This window comes from Lissotriton vulgaris, chromosome 3_1 (genome assembly GCF_964263255.1).
Source record: "Lissotriton vulgaris chromosome 3_1, aLisVul1.2, whole genome shotgun sequence".
Taxonomy (NCBI): domain Eukaryota; kingdom Metazoa; phylum Chordata; class Amphibia; order Caudata; family Salamandridae; genus Lissotriton; species Lissotriton vulgaris.
In genome coordinates this window covers 715927479-715944394 of record NC_141689.1, presented here as the reverse complement: position 1 = coordinate 715944394, position 16916 = coordinate 715927479, and the positions used below count along the sequence as shown (strand labels likewise).

At 45.5% G+C, this 16916-nt stretch overlaps 1 protein-coding gene across 7 annotated transcripts in view; it reads right to left on the bottom strand.

Annotated features, from left to right (window-relative positions):
* Nucleotides 1–16916, bottom strand: part of APC (APC regulator of Wnt signaling pathway) — an 831398-nt gene that overhangs the window by 687698 nt on the left and 126784 nt on the right. The gene's annotated exons all lie outside the window — the stretch shown is intronic.

The following is a 16916-nucleotide window of genomic DNA, read 5'->3' as shown; positions in this document are numbered from 1 at the left end:
CAAGAGTTCTTTCTATGACACAGGGATCAGCATCTTTCAGACACCATCAATCTCAAACCCAGGACAGACTAGAGAAGCTATCACTCTTCCTGCAGAGGCCGAGAGAAAGAACTTCTCTTTGCCTGAAAGCTTTATCACTGTACCAGCAGTAGCTCTGAAAGAATCTACAGTTGAGGTGCCAAAAATCAATACGCCAAAGGAAGTTGGCGAAGATTTGGTGGAAACAGTGAAGCATGAGAAACTGTGGATTGAATCATCTCTCCAACTGTTTGAAAAAGAGAAGCTAGAAAAGGGAGAGAGTCTGGCATGATCAGCCTACTATGCTTCTCATCAGACAGAGCCATGTTTGACTGAAGAGCATGCTCTTTCACTGCTTCTGCCTCTTATACAAGAAGGCAGCTTCAGCAGCCATGACCAAGCATGGGATAGATGTTGTTCATCAGTCAACAGAGTTCCTCAATCGCATGCAGATCCCAGTAGTTATATTATGTTATAACAATTTATATAGTGCACAAATACCAACAAAGGTGTCTCTGCATTAGCTACTCCTGAGACAAGACAGAGAGAGAGAGAGAAAACAGTTAAAGGGGGCTTAGTTATTAAAAAGCCAGGTTTTTAAATGTTTTCCTGAACATTACTAGTGAAGGCATGTTTCTAATCTGACAGGGAAGAAAATTCCAGAGCTTAGCAGTAGCCATCACAAAGCTTCCGTCACCCCAGTTGGATCTATATGTTCTGGGAATAACCATTAGATTTGCGCAGGCCAAGACCAGTGACCTATGCAGGATGTACTTCTTTAACCATTTCTTCATAAATCCGGGTCCTATATTATGTGTGGCTTTATAGGCAAAGCACAGCATCTTCAATTTTATTCTGTTTCTGAAAGGCAGCCAAGTGTAGTTGTCTGATCACTTCAGAATGAAATTTTGGTGTGCTAGATAGCAGCCTGGTAGCAGGATTTTGGATTAGCTGCAGTTTGTTAAGAACCAATTGTAGAGCATTAATCAGTAGACCGTTACAATAGTCTACCGTAGACAGATCCAAGGCCGGTAAAATAGTCTTGCTGGCTTCAATGGGGATAAAAGGAAACAATTTCTCTGCCATTTTGAAGATGTAGAAGGATGAGGAGAGCACCGAATTGACGTGGTATTTATACGAGAACTTGTCATCAAGGATGACCCAGAGATATTTGGCCTTGGTGACTGGGGCAGTAGGCGGACTAAGATTGTCTGGCCACCAAATGGAGGACCATGCCGGAGAGAGGTTGTCCAACACCATCACCTCAGTCTTACAGGAATTTAACTTGAGGCAGTGATTGGACATTCAGGTACTCACTGCCAACATACCGTCATGAAAGTTAGCAGCGACACAGTCTCAGTCCTTATGGACAGCGAAAACGATTTGAGTATCGTCTGCGTATGATGTAAGGCTTCAGCCCGCAGATTTAATCACTCGAGCTAGGTCAGTCACGTAGATATTAAACAAGCACTGGCGTTGCCAATAGGTCTCGCAGTAGGAAAGTTTGAGCTATTGGTTGTGTAAATGACAAAGCCCTTTATGTATTCAAAATGATAACAACAGTGAAAGGCATTGTTATTTGCCATTGTAATAGTTCCACCTGTCGTACTGCGAGATCTATTGGCAACGTGAGTGTTTTTCGTGTGTGAGTGGCGTTGTGTGTGTGAGTGGCGTTGCGTGTGTGAGTGGCGTTGCGTGTGTGAGTGGCGTTGCGTGTGTGTGTGGCGTTGCGTGTGTGTGTGGGGTTGCGTGTGTGAGTGGGGTTGCGTGTGTGAGTGGGGTTGCCTGTGTGAGTGGCGTTGCCTGTGTGAGAGGTGTTGCCTGTGTGAGAGGTGTTGCCTGTGTGATTTGTGTTTTGCTTGTGTAAGTGGCGTTGCCTGTGTAAGTGGCGTTGGCTGTGTGAGTGTGGTTGGCAGTGTGAGTGGCGTTGCATGTGGCAGTGGCGTTGCATGTGGCAGTGGCGTTGCATGTGGCAGTGGCGTTGCATGTGGCAGTGGCGTTGCATGTGTGCGTAGTTGAGTGGCGTTGCGTAGTTGAGTGGGTTTGCATGTGTGAGTGGCGTTGCATGTGTGAGTGGCGTTGCATGTGTGAGTGGCGTTGCATGTGTGAGTGGCGTTGCATGTGTGAGTGGCGTTGCATGTGTGAGTGGCGTTGCATGTGTGAGTGGCGTTGCATGTGTGAGTGGCGTTGCATGTGTGAGTGGCGTTGCATGTGTGAGTGGCGTTGCATGTGTGAGTGGCGTTGCATGTGTGAGTGTCGTTGCATGTGTGAGTGTCGTTGCATGTGTGAGTGTCGTTGCGTAGTTGAGTGGCGTTGCGTAGTTGAGTGGCGTTGCGTAGTTGAGTGGCGTTGCGTAGTTGAGTGGCGTTGCGTAGTTGAGTGGCGTTGCGTAGTTGAGTGGCATTGCGTAGTTGAGTGGCATTGCGTAGTTGAGTGGCGTTGCGTAGTTGAGTGGCGTTGCGTTTGCTATTACTTTATATTTACATCGGAAGGATGAACCGCCCAGCTGACATTACTTGAATTCAGAATTCTAACTGCAGAACGCATGTTGGTCAGTAGCAGCGTTTAACTTTAGCTCGTTGACCAATCTGGGTATTGAAATTATCAACACATTGTCAGCTTGTTGCAGTTTTGGCAATTCCGCCATGCCTTCCTTATAAGCCACCCCCGTACTATTCACATTTATTAATGTTTTAATTGTGTGCATTTTTTTTTATAGCAGCTCAGGTTGGAAGTATTTAGAACTGGATAAATAACGCACAGCTCTACAAATTGCGGCCACTTGAGCGTACATTAGGAGCTGTTAGGAGTGGCGCTGATGACTTCCTTCTCTGCTTGCATGTGCCGTTTCTTTTTTGAGCCCTCATAAAAACTAATCTGCGGTCGGAAGTAGCTCTGAAGTTTTATCGTGATTTACTGAGCCAAGAACCCGATGCTGAGATGTGTCACTTGTAGGTCATGGGTTTGGCTGCGCAGATGAAAAAATGACGCACTTTTTAAGTGGCTCTACGAAAGAAAACAAGCATTGGCCAATGTAGAGCATGAAAAGAGGTAATTACTAGGCCGTGAGGGATGTTAATTAGGGGGGAGGAGAAGTAAGTGAGGCCGAGCCTGCTGGGGGAAGCAACAGATGGCTTTGGCACATTCCAATGAAGTCTGGTGGGGGGCGGGGGTGGGGAGCAGGCATATGGTGTTTGAGTGAGCAGCCTTTGATGTGCGAGCGAGATGTCTAGCGGAATGCTCCTATAAGAATGCTTCACATTTTAATAAAATCAAAAGGACTGGGCTAACGCCAGGCCATATAATAAAAAATAAGGTCTATTTCCTTGTTTGCTGCTGCTTGCTAATAAATTCCCGCCACATTGCTCGAGGCTCTTAATTATTTTTCAGCACAGAGTTGTATTTTTCGTCCCTTGTTCACATGGCAGGACCTTTCGAAGGCGGAGCCCGGGCACGCCCTCTCAGCACACCTGCCGGCTACCGGCAGGATGTGTGTGGGAGGTTTACGGACAGGCCGTCAGGAGGAAAGATAACGCCGGCTGGATTGCACTGTAGGACATCCCAACATCCAAGTGAGTCAGCCGACAGGGATGTGTGAAGGCCCTGCTGGCGGGGAGTGAGCAGAGGGGGTGGGCGGGGATGACGCGCCAAGCCGAGGGGCTGGGGAATTCTACAGAGGGCACGAGCACAAAGGAATGACGTGCAGTGCAACACGGAAACAAGTATTCCCGCAGCTTCCAGCTTCAACAGGCACTTCGCTCCTTTCTGTCCTGTGTTGATCCTCTGCGGAACACTATGCAGGCCTAGCAGGGCTGACGTGGTTGAGAATCTGGGCGATAATAGGTTTCAGTGTACCTTTGTCCCAGAGAGCGAGGCAGGCAGGAGGGGAAAGAAAGACTTGAGAGGGAAATAGATCACAGATAAAGAAAGAGATTGTAGATAGAGAGAGAGCGTGTTGGAGAGAGATCGAGGGAGAAGCATCATGCAGGGAAAAGGGATCGAAAGAAAGGGAAAGAAAGAGGGAGCATCATGCTGGGAAATGTCCACATTAAAAGAACATGAATGGAAATTTTAAAGCTTGGAAGTGTAAACGGGAGACAGATGTTTTTTGGTTGTTAATAAGTATTAATGGGGTAAATAGCACCTCATATGCAGGTGGGGGTCAAATGGGCAGAGAGTGTTGCGGAGCCATTGTACCTCTTCTACCAGTGGTACCTGCACCCTTGGAAATGTGGAGCAAAGACTTGGGGTGGGAAAGGCCTATGGGTATGGGTTAAATACAGCAGTGATTTTGTTTGAGTGGATTTGTGTTGGGCCCGGTGCCACTGCACCAGGTGCATAGAAGGAAGGCGTGGAATGGATTAGTAAGTGTTGTGAGAGGAGCCACAAGGCTGCATCAAACTCTGATTACCACTGAAACTGTTGGAGAGGAAGTAGAAAGCGGCACACACGAGTTTGGTGGGGGGGGAGGGGGGTGAATCAGATGTTGAACATGCATTGGCGGCCCCAAAATTAAATTAAAAGCATGCAGGCATGTGTGACTTTCTACGTCATGAGCTGGAGCAGTGCGTTCCTGCGGGGTGCAGAATCAAATCATGTTGCAGAGCTGGTTGGATTCAGCTGCCTAGGAAAGCTAATTATGTAACATGTTATGCAAGTGCATTCTCTGTTGTGGAACATTCTGTGGGATTACTTTGTAGTGCGATTTAGTGCATGGGGAGGGGGCATATTTACAAGGCCAGGAGAGAAAATAAAGAGAAACAAGCGGAAAACGAAAGCCGCCGGGAGAGCCTGGGTCGGGAATGCGAGCGAGGGGAGGCAGGCAGATTACGAGGGAAGCCGGATGGGGGCGGGAGAGCCTGGTGGGGGAGCCTGAGGGGGGAGGAGAGAGTGCGATGCGAGCAGCAGCAGGGAAGGCAATCAAGCGGAAAACGAAAGCCGCCGGGAGAGCCTGGGTCGGGAATGCGAGCGAGGGGAGGCAGGCGGATTGGGAGGGAAGCCTGATGGGTGCGGGAGAGCCTGGTGGGTGGGCGTGAATGCGAGAGAGGGGAGGTGAGCACACAGGAAGGTACCAATGTAAAAAGTAAAAATTAAACAGACAAGCGGAAAACGAAAGCCGTGCAAAACTAGATGGGCCGGCCAGCAGTGAAAAAAGTAATGTTTCGGGAGAGCCTGGTGCGGGAATGCGAGGGGAGGCAGGCAGATTACGAGGGAAGCCGGATGGGGGCTGGAAAGCCTGGTGGGAGGCGTGAATGCGCGAGGGGAGGCAGGCGGGAGGCAGGCGGATTGGGAGAGAAGCCTGATGGGGGCGGGAGAGCCTGGTGGGTGGGCGTGAATGAGGGGAGGACTGGGCTGGGCTTGCATGCGATACGCGTGCATGTACACGGGCACTGCATGAAAACCGCGGGGCTGAAAGCCCTTTGGTTTGAAGATGTTTTCGCCACATGAATTCTCGCTACGCTCGATGCGCTTGCGCGCATCGATAGGTCGCGAGACCTAAAAAGTGTAGGGCTAATGGAGGAGCCCTGTGGGACTCCACATGGAAGATAAAAAGAAGGGGATCAAAAATCACCCAACTTAACTGACTGGGCTCTGTTGGCTAATGATGCTAACAGAGCTTTAGCCTTGTTCCTGATGCCTAGGGAAGAGATACGAATTAGGAGACCATGATAAACCGTATCAAAGGCAGCAGATAGGTCCAAGAGGACCAACGCCACTGCACCACCCTCATCTAATGCGAACCTTATTTCCTCCGTGGCTTTGATGAGCGCTGTTTCTGTACTATGGCTTTTCCTAAAGCCAAATTGAGTTTCATCCAACAAATTTTGGTCCTGAATGTATTGAGTCAATTGGTCATTTATGATCTATTCCACTAATTTGGCGGGCAAGGGCAGACGTGCGATGGGCTGATAGTTGTTAGTGTCTTACAGGTTGAGGTTTGACTTCTTTAATAGAGGCAAAATAGAAGCTTTTTTCCATTGAAAAGGATAGACACCAGCTGTAAACAGAGTTAAAGATGTTGGTCATAACTGGCCCAATTAGCTTAGAAAACCTCTTAAGGGTAGAAGGTGGACACAGGTCCAAAGGTGATCCTGATTTAGCCGCCCTCACCAAGTTCACCAACTCCGAGGAGACAGGGGTGAACTCTCTCCGAGAGTAAATTCCGAAGGATTCTGTAAGACAGTCTGAACTGGTTGGAGAGACTAGGGAGGCATTATCGTTGGAATAAATGGAGTCTACTTTAGCCTGAAAGCTAAGGGCTAATGAGTTGCAAAATTATTGAGTCGCTAGGTTGGCCAAATTACAAGGAGTCGTCGCGAGTTTTGATACCACGTGAAATATTAATTTGGTGAAATCTTGGGGAGATTCAATTATTCTTGTAAAGTAGCTGCTTTTCTCCTTAAGGAGGAGACGTTTTAAGTTGGCCAAAGCTTGTTTATAGAAATGTTTCTCCTTGCCATCATAGTCCTGTCGCTAAAGTTTCTCTTGGTTCCTACAACACGGTTTCTCGAGCCTCAGAGTTTCCGAATACCATGGGGCTGACGCCGTCGTTTTGTTTTTGGAGGCTGTCTTGTAGGGAAGTAATTTGCCGAAAGAAACTTGAAGCCAATCTGTATAGCTCATGGCTGCCTGCTCTGTTTCTTAGGAAAGAACTGTCTTAGTGTCCGATAGGATTTGAATAAGAAGCCTGTGGCCTATATTCTTCCAGGCTCTGAAATATTTGGAGGGCACCTGCCTAGGGAGGGGGGTACATCTCCAAAGGACGAATGTCAAATAGTACTGCATGATGGTCCGACCAAACTAAATGAAGCACCTCCTAGTAAGTTATAGATCCATTGTTAGTTAAAAGACCATCTAAGGTATGTCTTGCAGAATGGGTGGAAAAGCCTACTTTCTGCGAATGGCCTGCCGATTCCAACTCATATGCGGCAATCGGAGTCCCTATCCTTATTATCCAGTGTTGATATAGGTTGGGCCTTCAGAGAGAGGCAGCAGGCAATGCAAGTAAGTTTGGGCTCTTTAGAAAGCTCCACTAAGGGGGGAAGTGGCTTGCGCGTCACGGAGATGGCGGCGTAGACCGGGAGCTCCGGAGCCGACCTCCAGCATATCGCGTATTTCGGCGGTATTTGGGAGTGTCAAACGAAACCAGGCACTGCAATGGAGACCGGAAGGTGAGGAGAGCCCAGCGCCCTCACTTATTACAAGTTTTGAGCAATTTTGGCGATTTTGCTCGTTTCGGCTGGGTGAATCGGTCCCGGCCGCCAATTTGTGCGTGTTGCGCACTTTTACCTCCTGAGATGTCCGTGCCTCCTGCGGAATTTACAGGCTTGCTGTCAACTTCAATGTGCCTCCCTGGACATGCGGTGAGTCAAGCAAGAGGAATGTCGTCTAGTGGCTTGTCTCACATTATTTCTGCCGCGCTTTTTATTCAACTGCATCTGCCTCCATTTTGTGACGGACACTGCTCTTTTCTCCAACACTGCGCACCTATGCAGTTTTAAGTCTGGCTTGAGCTACTTGGATGATCCTCACTATGGGAAAAGGTTTATATTTGCTTTTGCTTGCTGCTGCCTGCCTTGGTCTGTCGTCTCTTCAATATATTTGAGACCAGCAAGTCCAACACCTGTTTTCTTTTGCCTGCCTGCTGCTTTTGCTAATATTCTTCACTTTGCTGCATGATTTGACTCAGTCGTTTTAGTCCTCCTTCCCATTTTTGCCAAATGGATGATGTTATTTACATGCTCCTGTCTTTCAGCACATTTGCGTTCTCATTTTGGTTACACTGTTTTATTCGTCAGCAGTAAATTGCTTTGGGCTATTTTCTCCCTGTTGGGTAGGGAATTAATGCCTTTCACATTCTTCTCCAAACACCTTCATCAGGTTTCTCCCATGTTTCTTCATTGCTGAGCTCTTGCTTTTTTTTTTAATATATATTTTTTTAAGTTTCGCTCAGTCGCCTCTTTTCAACGGTTTCTTTTTGAGTCTTTACATGGGGAGACTCCGCAACCTGAAGCTATCTACAGTCACTAAAGAACCTTCCGGCTCGGATTCCGATTCTCCTCTTCAGAATATAGAGGAAGCTACAATGTCCAAATCTGACATCTCACATGGAGCTATCCCTAAATCCCAAAATGGCGGGAAAACATCTTCCACCTTAGCTTCCATCAAACGTCTTAAAAAGGATTCTCCCTCTCCTGGGAACACTACATCTTCTTCGTCTATGGATCTCATCTTAGAGGAACTGAGGGCCCTTAAACCTTTCATGGAGGCTACTACTAAAAATATCGAGGCCACGCAAGACAAATGGACCTCCCTGGACTCCCGTGTTCTAATCCTGGAACAATCAACGGACTCTCTCCAATCCTCCTGCTCTCGTCTTCCTTCCTTGGAAGCTGAAGTTCTTCTCCTTAAGAAACAGACTGAGGATTTGGAAAATAGAAACCGCAGGAACAACCTCCGCTTGTACGGTCTTCCTCAACTTACGGAAGGGTCCAACCCTACTGCTTTCTTCCAAACATTTCTCTCAGAGATCTTGGACGCTCCAGCCTTAGCCTCCATCAATATCCAGAGGGCCCATCGCCTTGGCCCTAAAATCTCTGCTAAACCTAGAGGAGTCATCATGCTGTTTCTCCAATACACTGATCTCCTGCAGGTTCTTTCATCCGCTAAGCTCAAAAAGCAAATCCTATGGGAAGGTCATCGTCTTTATCTATCTCAAGATGTCTCCAAAGCCACTGCGGATAGACGGAAGAGGTTCTTGGATTTGCGACCGCAACTCAGGGCCCTCAATGCTCGATATGGACTTCTTCACCCATGCCTTTTCAAGGTTACGTACAAAGACAAGACCACCACCTATGAAGATCCGGCCATTCTTCAAGCATTCCTTCGTCAACATGGTCCTGATGTTATGAACATTTCCGGACTGGGCTGATTGGACTTGAGGACTCCTCACTTTTGCTGATGTTGTTCTTTATTTGTAATCCTTATCACTGTTGTCATTTCACCCGTATATATTTTACCTTTGTTTGAACCCGTCCTCATTTCCTGTTCTTCTTCTCTCTTTTCTTTCCTTCACCACTCTACCTCTTTCCCTTTCTGTCTGGACTAGTATTACCTTTGCAGTAACCGCTTCTTTCCTTACTTCTTTCTCTTTCTTTTCTTCCTTCCTTTTTCCTTCTAGCCTTTCTCTCACATTGCTATTTATTTATTCTACTTGTTCTACTTTAATTTTGCATTTAATGAGCATGATATTGCTAGTTATTTTCTTTAACTGTTCCATTCAGTGTTATGTCATGGAACATTAAGGGATTAAATAATCCCATTAAAAGGCAACAGTGTTATCTCACCTGGCCAGACTCAAAACTGATGTAGTCCTCCCTTAGGAGTCTCATCTCTCGGAGGCAGAGGCTTTAAAACTTAAACGTTGTTGGGTGGGTCATGTTTTTTGCTCTCCCACTGTTGACAAAAAAAATGGTGTTGTGATTTTGTTGCACAAAAAGTTACATATTTCCTCAGTTTTTCATGAATGTGATGTTAATGGTTGTTGGGTCATTGTGAACTTTCTTATTGACAACATCCCTCTTACTCTCTTTAATGTATATGCCCCTACTGGAATCGACAGATCTTTTTGGCCCTCTGTTTCTGACAAACTAACTTCTCTCTCTGGGGATTACATTCTTCTTGGGGGAGATTGCAACCAAATTATGGACCCCTTTCTTGACCGCCAGGATGCATTCTCAATTTGTGAAAACTACTCAGAACAACGCGTTAGTTGATATCTGGAGATTGTGTAACCCCGATCTTAGGGAATATAGTTTCTTCTCTCCTCCTCACTAATCCCAATCATGCATCGATCATATTTTCCTTAGCAAATTCCTGTCCCAGCATGCCATCCGTTCTGAAATAGGCTCCATTCTCCTCTCCGACCATGCCCCTGTCTTTGTGGACTTAGATCTTCTTCCGTTTTCCCCTCACTCAGGCAGATGGAGATTCAATAATACTCTACTCCTTGACCCCATTTCTGCTCTGCATTTACTACCTTTGCTACTGAATTTTTTCTTCTTAACCACATTCCTGGTTCCCCCTTTGTTATGGTTTGGGATTCCTTCAAAGCTGCCTCTAGAGGTTTTATCATCGATTTTGTGGCAAGACGGAAAAAGCTCAGAGAGGCCAAATCGGCTCAAATTCTGGCCGATATTAGGCGCTTAGAACTTGATTACCAAACTTCCAATTCAGACTCTTCCCTTAAAAAACCTATTGATGCAAAAGTCTCCTTCAACAAGTTTACGACTGAAGCAGCCTCTAACCTTCTATTAAAATGCAATTCCAATTAATGAAGTAGTGGACTGACGATCCAAAGGGATATCACTAGAAGACGGTAGTGACTGGAGGTTAAGAGTGAGAGCCGGGCGAAGCAAATCATATTGTGAATGGGCACTAGAGGGTAGTGAGAGAGGATTTAAGTTCCAAAAAAGAGAGAGGAACACCATGTGAGAGCAGTTGAGAGATCCAACACAATCCTAGAGAATGCCAGGCTTTCCAATAAATGGTACGATTGCGAATTTTAAGGAGTGAGTTATACCAGATAGGTTGTTCGTGAGGGGATAGAAGGGAAGGATACGACGAGGATAAGAAAGGGTGAATGAGAGTACGACAATGAGAGATAATAGGGGTATGAAGGCGGGCCGGGTAAGAAAGAAATGACAAAAGTTCATGGAAATTGAAAGGAGAAATAAAGGAGGATTCCATGGTTAGCCAGATGGGAGGATAGAAGGGAAGATCAGAGGAAAGCCATTGAGTCGTTTGTTTCAGAGAGAAAGCTCGGTGATACTCTCTAAAATCAGGAAAACGAACACCGGCTTGAGCCTTGTCTTTATGTAAGGAGGCAATATCTATCCGAGGACGTTTACCATTCCATATGAATTTTAAGAGCAAAGAGTTTATCTTCTTGAAGTAAGAAACCGGAATACGCAATGGGAGCATAGAAATAGTATATAGAAGAAGGGGAGAAAGCATCATCTTTATAGAATTGAGCCGACAATACCAGGACAAAAAGAGCGGATGCCAACGCGAGATAGCTGCTTCCATTTTCTTGGGAAATGTAATCAAAATTCAACTTAAGAGTTTCCGGAAGAAGGGGAGTAAACCAAACGCCCAAATATTTAATTTGAGGTGGTTGCCAGGAGAAGCCAGATTGCACAAAAAGATGTTTCTGGCAGAGAGAATTTAAAGGAAGGATTTCACATTTATCAACGTTTAGACGATAGCCTGATACAGCAGAGAAAGAAGAGACTTGTTGAAGAAAAGGGGGAAGAGAAGAGATAGGACCAGAGCAATAAAAAAGGATATCGTCCGCATAAACCGAAAGCTTGACCTGATGAGAACCAAAGTGAAAGCCAGATATATTTTCATCGGATCTTAGTAAGAAAGGGTTCTAAGGCCAAAGCAAATAGTAAAGGAGATAATGGGCAACCTTGACGGACACCTCTATGTAGAGAAAAGTAATCCGAGGACATGCCATTAACAAAAATGGAAGCTTGGGGATTAGAATAAAGTAAGGAGATAATGGAAATTAATTTGGGAGGAATGCCAATCCAACGGAGAGCCTGAAACATAAAATCCCACCCAATCCTGTCAAAAGCTTTTTCCGCATCTGAGATAGCTGCAAGAGGAAGATCTAACGACAAAGCTCTGCTGAGAATGTTAAGGAAGACTCGCGAATTATCAGAGGAAAGACTACCTTTAACAAACCCGGATTTCTTGGGACCGACTAGATCCGGTAAAAGGGGATCCATTCGCTAAGCCAGAATCTTAGCCAGTATTTTATAATCTGTGTTAACTAGGGAAATCGGGCGATAATTCTTACAAAGGGAATGGTCCTTATCCTCCTTAGGAATCAAACAAATTAAGGCCTGTTGAAAAGAACCGCTCGAAGACCCAGATGCAAGAAAGGACTGAAATAAGAGTAGAAGCTTGGGGAGAAGAAGGGAGGCAAAATGACTATAAAATTTGATGGTGAAGCCATCCGGGCCGGGAGCTTTTCCATGTCGTAATTTAGAGACAGCATCAGAGATGTCTGAAAGCGATATGTCCCGATCCAGTGAGTTAAGGTTGACATGGAATGTCTGGGGAGAGGGAAGAGACTGGAAATAATAAAGAAGATCCGTAGAAGAAGGAACTTGTTCAGGGGTGTAGAGATTATCGTAGAACTTGACAAATTCGGCAAGAATTTCTTTATCCTTAAACCGAGATTCACCAGAGGAGGTCCGAATAGATTCAATCCTTGTGCGTTCTTTCCTAATTTTTAAGTAATTAGCAAGAAGTTTCCCCATTTTATTTTTACCACCATATTTATACTTTGTTTATACTAGAACTTTACTTACCCCTCTTGCTCTGTCCCGTTTCTCGCCAGAGATTTTCTCTACATGTTGGTCTTGCCCCTGTCCCTCTGCAGACCTAAAACACATGTTGTTCGATTGTCCACCTATATCCCAATTTTGGAATTCAGTCTGGACTCGCATACAAAAGATTTTCCAGTTTCAGATTCCCCTCTCCCCTTCTCTCCTTTTTCTAGGTTCTCTTTCCACCGATCTCCCACACTCTCCCGGCCATTATCAGCTCTTTGACCTATTGATAGCTGTTGCTTTCCACACTATCACGTCTAAATGGAAACAAGCTGTGAATGTTTCATACCGCTCCTGGTGGAATGCAATCTGTTTTAACCATCGCCTAGACACCAATTATGTATCCCCCATCTCCTTGCCAATTAAACGTGATCTTATTTGGCTCCCTTTGGTAACTTATCTCTCCTCCTCTGCTTCAGTGAGCTCACCTCTGGATCCTGATACAGTTGAAGTATGCAAACCACCATGAATCTCCTCTTGCCTTGTCCCTCAAATTTCATCTCCATTGTTATTCTACAGTGCATATGATTTCTATATATTTATTTTGTTCATGTTATTTTCATGCCCATTATATTTGCTTTGTACAAACTTATACTGCATTGCTTATTTGCCTTTATGTATTTATATTCGCTAATGTTCTTCTTCAGATGTATTTTATTGTCATATCCATTTTCCAGTTTTTTCCCTTCTCTCCCCTCTCCCTTTCTTTCTTTCTTCAATAAAATCAAACTTAAAAAAATGAAAGCTCCACTAAGTCAAAACAAGCGCAGGCAGGCCGCAGCATTTTGTCGGAGCTATTTAGCACAGGCAGTTCCCTACTAGAGTATGCCAACAAGATTGGCATTTTACCTGATGCAAACAGAGTAAGGGTTCAGGTGCTAGGCGCAATCCGGGCGCAGACGGGGTTGCCTTTGGTGCACCTTCGGCGCACCAGTGGCACAGACGAGCTGAAATATTCATTAAGTAGCCCTCCAGGGTAGAGAGAGGGGGAGGAGCCCAAGACGGCACCAGAGTGCGAGGGAAAACGAGTGGAGAAATAAAGAGTGACTTGAAACTGGGATCCACCAACCCCTGCAGTGATCGCAGGCTCCCCTACGATCACTACTTACTGGTAAATGAAAGTTAAGGAAATAAAATGTGACAAACTTAAAGCAATGGATACTCCTCTGTTTGCGTTGGCAAAGTACATAGAGTAGAAATGGCCCGAGATGCCCAGAGAAGACAAGTTTGTGGTGATATTTGGTGACCGCCACACAGTTAGCTGTATGGAAAACCATTGGCGACTACCTGGAAGGCTCTGGGTAGACAAACGCTCTGACACATGCAGGACAAACCTCATCAGCAACAGCAGATTCTTTTCTCAGTTGCTCACATATCGACAGGATGAGACGTACACACCAGGTATGTGCTGCTGTTCTAAAGAAACTTCAGTGAGATGCATTTCTTACATATCAGTCCCCAGACATTGAGGGATCACAAGAGCATGGAGACAGGAAATGGTCAGAAAGAGCTCAACATTCCAGTACTGGGATACTATCTTCAGGCTTAAACTCCTTTGTCTCCTCCTTGTCAGAGCTTATCGAAAAGCTAACTTTGTTTTGTATGTAGTCACTAAAAGCCCTTGTTCCATGGTTTTCCGCTCTGGACCATCAGATTATTATGCCAGCTGGATCCATATCCACATAAAATAAAAATAAATTGATACTTGTATAGCGCACTACTCATCCGCAAGGGTCTCAAGGCGCTTGTACGAAAACCGCTGTGGAACCCGTCCTGGCTTTCCCTGTGAGGCGTCCACTCCTGGGCACCCCCAGGGTGAAGGCCAGGCATCCTTAGCGTTGTGGGGGCCGTTGTGGAGATTAAGCAAGCTATTGCCCAGAGTTGCAGAGTGGGACTCTATGATTAGAATATGCACCGAGGCGAGAATTATCAGGTCCGTGGAATTTTGAGCCGAAGACCCGCCGAGGCGCGGAATTGAACCCTGGTCCCGGACTAGACCTCACCATCTGTCTTGGAAGAATTTGTGAAACGTGGCCACTAGGTTGTTCATAAGATAACAAACAAGTTCTCAGCCATGACTATTGATCAAGCTCATGAACAGATCAATGAGCTTTTCAAGGGTTCTCGTGGGGCAGTTGGACTCACTGAAAATCAGTTTGCATTCAGAAAGTGGATGCTAGCAGGTTCTGAACAAGCATGGTTGCGCGAAGTGTGTGAAAACTATTGCAGACTGGAAAAAGCACATTGAAGAAGGCCTTGCAACACAGTAGTGCTTAAAGCAACAGGTGCTGAGCTTTACAGAGACTAACAAGGAAATGGGCAAGCCCTTTCTAAATGTAACTGAAGAACTGCGGACTTTGGATTCTCATGATGTCCTCAACCAGTCTGTAGTGAATACAGTGTTTACGATCAAAGAGGTTGGCGAACAGTGCAAAGACTTCTGCAAGTCAATCCTGTTTGACTGTGAAAGGTCTATTCATGACCCAATTAAGAAGGAAACCCTCCGACTGTTCAAGTATCCTGCTCCGAATATCAGCGGAAAACAAGAATACAAGATTGCAAAATCTAAAGACAGATGCCAACCTCTTCCGGAGACTGCACATTGTTGTAGAACACTGGAAGTCTGATATGAAAACTTCCTCCAGTCATGAAAACCACTCACTGCCACCATCCTGGTCTGATAAAGCAAAGCTTTGTTGTGGGAATAAGTCTGACCTAATGAAATGTTTGGTAAAGATATCAGAGAAAGAAGCATCAAACGTACTTGAATTTAATGACACTGATGATGCAACTGTGTTGTTGGCCAACATGGAAGAACTGGATGAAGAACAGCCATCAACAAAGGTGATCGTTCAATAGCTTGCTCCTGAGCTGTCGTCTTGGGAAAAAACAGCTGAGACAGATGTGCCAACTTTCTTTGATGTGAAGGTGTTCAATGGTGCTGCTGTGTTGCACCTCTCGCCAACTGCAGGTGTCAGGAGTGTTAAAGACTATGCCATGGAGGTTTTCATACCTTACAAAGTGCAGCAGCTTGATTGCTCAAGAAGGGTGTACATTGTCTGGGACAGGTATGTAAAAGGCAGCATCAAATACTCTGTCTGAGAGAAAGGATGAAAAGGAAAGAGAAGAAAGGTTGCAAGTCAAAATAAGACTCCTGGACAGTAGCAAAATGTCTTGCGAGATGCAGAAAACAACCAGGAGTTCTTCACACTCCTGGCCAAGAAGATCTAGAGCAGTGAATTCCCCTCTGACAAGGAAGTAGTGACAACATAAGTATACTGTATTCTGGTCAAGGGCAGTAACGTATCCATGCCAGCCTGTAGCCACAAAGAGGCAGATACAAGACTGGTCTTACATGTACAACATGCCCAGCAACAAGGCTATGTGTCTTGTTTGGTTCACACTGTGGACACCGATGTTGTAGAGATTCTGAAAGGATAGTTTCACCAGTTACAAGACTAGTGTCTCAAAGCTAGTATCTGGGTAGCATTCGGCACAGGGAGGAACTTTACATACAATCACATTAATGTCATTGCTCAGACCTTGGGAAAGGAGCATTCCACTGCCTTGCCAGTGTGTCACAGCTTCACTGGCGGTGACACTGTCTATGCATTCCTTGGAAAAGGGAAGAAATCAGGATGGATGGCCTGGAAATCTTATGCGGAGTTACAGCAGCCTTCGCCAACAATGCCAGGAATCTATTCTCTAGAAGTGGACATTCAGAGTGGCCGCTTCAGAATTCCTGAATGCTTCACCGTAATCATGTACCAGAGAAAACTTTGACTAAAGTCAGTGAATGAAGCCCTCAGAGAAATGTTTTGTAAGCAAAACAAGACAATGGAAGCAAACCCACCAACACAGTTTGCTCTTCATACAAAGCGTGTGGTTTACCAAGCAGGGATCTGGTCCACATGTGACGTACCTCAGCAGGAACTACCCACCCCGGAGGGATGGGGTGGCAAATAGACCGTGACAGTTCGTGCTGGACCCCATTATGGACAGCACTACCAGTAGAATCTAGGGTATGTGATGTACTTGTAAAGTGTGGCTGCAAAGGATAAGCTGGATGTACAGGCAAGTGTGCTTGCAAGAAGGCACCGTGGACCTGTACTGAACTTTGCACTGCATATTGCAAGTGTAATTGCACCAGAAACGGAGCTCACAAAAGGTGAGGTGAAGTTCATTTAACACAGCAGGAATTTGCAATTAAATGAGTTCTGTACATTAGAGGTCTTGTTTTACTTTTCCTTCATGTCCACTTCTGGAGTCAATAACAAAAGCATTAATGCCTATTCTGTTGCTCGGTGCCTGTTGCACAGCCTGATTTCTGAAAGGTCGTGCGACAGGATCTATGATCACGTGGATCCTACCAAAAACTATTAGCACACGACCAAACAAAATTCCACACAGTTTGGTACTTTTATCCAACCTGTCCCCTTGATCTTGCTAAGGGATCTCACTATTTTGGAGTCAATAAAGATTCCACAACTCCAC